Raw genomic sequence first — 3,570 nt, forward strand, 5'->3', positions numbered from 1 at the left:
GGCCTTCCCTTCATTCAAGGGGTTGTGGGTCCATAAACTGACTCAAGTCTGGGAATTGACTGAGAGGCCATGACTCTATATTCTTGCAATTCAATCTAGGCTGTTGTTCATGTGACCTAAAATTCTTCGGTCTATAAAGATCAAGTAAATATTTAGTAGGCTTGCCATGTATTTCACTACTAGGAACACCATGAGCAAGTAGCCAATGCTATAATTCCACAAAAGTCAGACTATTTTAATTACTGTTTTGACTCTGCTGTCCAATATGGTAACTATGCCCACTTTGTTTTTGTCAATTAACTGCTGCCCCTTGTCCGTACTACCATGGCATCCTATCAGCCTCATCATAGTTGTGTCTTAGTTTAATTAGGCAGTCCCACTGTCAAATCTGGCTTACATAATATAGCAATCATAACAGTCTTCAAGGATGCTGGAGCTTCCTTCACAAATTTGTTCCTCACTGTACTGATGAACGGTGTGTCCTCTGGACTCTCCAGTTCTGGCTCTAGGGGTCTAATCTGATAATTCCTTTCCAACATGCCAATTTCCCTAAGCCTCTGGATACCTCCTTCTACATTATACCAAGGCAGGTGGTACTTCAACTTGACTTCAGGTTGGCCACTGCATAATCCATGTTTCAGTAAGCCAGCTAAATAAATAGATCCTTTCCTAACCTCTTGAGCGGAAATGGTGAATGAAGAATCTGTACTTAGTGGGCCTAAATCAATAAACTCAGAGTGATCCAATGTTACATTCCTTGTGTAACTATCCCACACCCTCAGTAGCCATTCCCTTCAGTATTCTCCAGGTTTCTCTGTACATGTTAGCAAAATCAAGTAGGTCTTTTCAGGTGTAGCATACCACCTCCTCAGTTACACTTTGTATTTCACCTTTTGGGGCTTGCTTGGACTTAAATTTAGTTACAGGTCTAGCAGCAACAATGGGTGGTTGAGCTGTGAGACCATGTTTCTAAATAACCACACTGTATGTAACCATTTTTAAGTATGTAGCCATTTACATCACGCTTTAGTGCTTTAGTTACTGGAAAAACCACTAGGAGTCCTGACCCCCCCCCCACCCCCACCTCATCGATACTCCCTAGCATACTCTGTAGCAACAACCGATCAGTAAATAGCAAGGAAATACCTTACCTAAAATAGTTGGAAATGGCAGTCTGCGGCTTCGGCCCCCAAGACAGAGCCAATCAAGTACGAACAACTAGCAACTTGAAAAATGTCAACCAATCCTGTAATTTTCTGATTGAAACTTCCTCATTTCTGCTGTAACCCCTATAAAAACCCTGTTACCCCTGAGTTTGGCGCTCTCAATCCTGAACCGCTGCGTCGGTGACAGTTGGGGATCTGAGCTCAAGCTTGAATAAGCAACCCCTATGCTTTTGCAGTGGAATCGGCTCCTTGGTGGTTTTTAGGGATTCAAGATCTGGGCGCAACAGGGCAAGTTCCTGAGATCATTAAGCAAGTCTTCCATGGTCTCTGCCTCAGGCAGTGACTCAGCAGGAACAGTTGGGTTAATCTCATCAAACAGAGGTGGAACGGATAATGGGTTACAGTAATCCCTTCAGATAGGAGGGATTCAGCAGAATTTACAGGCTCCATATCTTGATCTTCCTATCTGCCCATATGTCCCTATTCCAGGTTTCAGGATCCCAATTTTCCTAATCAATGCCCTCACTTTAACTTCAAACACCATTCTGGGTTGGCAATTTAATTGGCATTGTAGTTCAGCCACCTTTACAGTAAGACTTCGGGTTTGGATTTCGGCAATATCAGCTCTGTTACAAGAAGAAATGATACTTTCTTTCAGAGCACAATTGAAAACATTGAGGTCTGTTATGTGGTGCTTGAGCTGTGACTCAGCAGCCCTGAACTCATCTCAGTCTTTCACTACTTTGTCTAGCATAAGTAGGACCAACCAGCTAGCTTCATTATATTCCTTGTGCTGACAAAACTGCAGAAAAGTATAAAAAATATTCGATCACCCAAAGCATCACTTCTCAAAAGTACTTGATTGATTGGTGGCACTATTCATATTAATGTTGCTACCTCATGCCATGGATTAACAGGGCCCTCTTTCCTAATGGAGGCAGAGTCACCAGGGCCTCTATGATTAATCAAATTGAAGAACCAAAACAGAATCAGTGAGTACCAATTAAGGAAGCCCATCCTTATGATTTTGTCTTTCTAGATCCACCCGTTCCCAGTACTAAATGTGTTAGGCTGTTTTCTCTAGAGAAGCAAAAGCACTAAACTTTATATATACATATTGTTGTTATGCACCGTGGACTTGGACCCAACTCCTAGTGACCTGTCCTTGGGTTTCCGAGGCAGTATCACTATGGCAGTTGACTGCCCAAACTATAGAGAAAGAGAAATTTATCTTAGGAAAATGGCTCACACACTTATAGAAGCTGGCAAGTCCCAAGTTCTTGGATCAAACATCAAGCTAGAGGCTTTTTCCAACTCACACAGCTGAAGGAACTGATGAGCTCAAGATTGCCAGGCAGTATACTGACTGTTGACTCCAATGAATGATGAATCCAAGACCTCTAGACTGAATGGTGGATTGTCTGCACATGGACAGTTGTAGGCAGCACAACAAGATCCTGATACACAGAGGAGTGTCTCTTTTCTCAGGATGTTCATAAATATATTGGAAGCAGGCCACACCCCTAGGGAAACTCCTTTCAATGGATTGGCAGCTCAAAGAGTATACATCTGATCCCATTATGGGAATAACCCACACTGCAGCTGGTGAAACCACACGGAATTGTGGTCCAGTTGACATACAACTCCAACTGTAAGAGGAAGGATGGGATCTGTGGGCTGAGTGGCTCAAGAACGATTGTAGGGAAGGGAAAAGGAGGCAGAAAGAGGAGTGTCTAGAGGAGGAGGTACAGGAGGGATTTAAGGGAGGGGACTTATTGGAGGAGGTGGTGGAGAGTGATCAACCAGGTCTAAAGAGGGTTCAAGTTCAGGGGTGGAATTAGTGGAGGCTGGTTTAGAATGGAGAAGGAGAATTCAGTATAAAGGGCAAGAGTGACAGAGAGGATGACTGCCAAGTGTGAAGAAGCCCTGGACACATGGAAGCTCAGACCATTTTCCATTCTTTGAAAGAAATATTACAAGTCACAGAGGATGTTAAAATCAAAAGCGTCATTTTTGGATCATTGTTGACTCATTGACTAATTTATATGTGGCCAGATGGTATTGCAAAAGAAAATGTGGTGCTTAGGGTACAGTTCAGTAGATAATTTTAGTTCCTTAAGATTTTTTAGGAGGCACCCTAAAGGGGTATCTTTTGGCAGGTATGATTGTAAATTACCTATAGGTGTTTCAGGAGTGGTAAGTGACAAAAAGCCTCTAGAATATTGATCCATGAGAAGGGTCTCCTGCATGGAGACTGATATCTGAAGCAAGATGGTGGCAGAAGCCCCTGATTAGGCGTCCCCAGTCAGTGACAATACCTGGGACATCCTGGACCCCCAGAGACCAAAGTCAGAAAGATTTCTGGCCTAGCACTAGGACTTTTCAGGAAGGCAAGTCAGAAATC

The sequence above is a fragment of the Orycteropus afer genome, unplaced genomic scaffold, assembly GCF_000298275.1.
Source record: "Orycteropus afer afer isolate SDZICR_OR568_19922 unplaced genomic scaffold, OryAfe1.0 scaffold00794, whole genome shotgun sequence".
Classification (NCBI taxonomy): Eukaryota; Metazoa; Chordata; class Mammalia; order Tubulidentata; family Orycteropodidae; genus Orycteropus; species Orycteropus afer.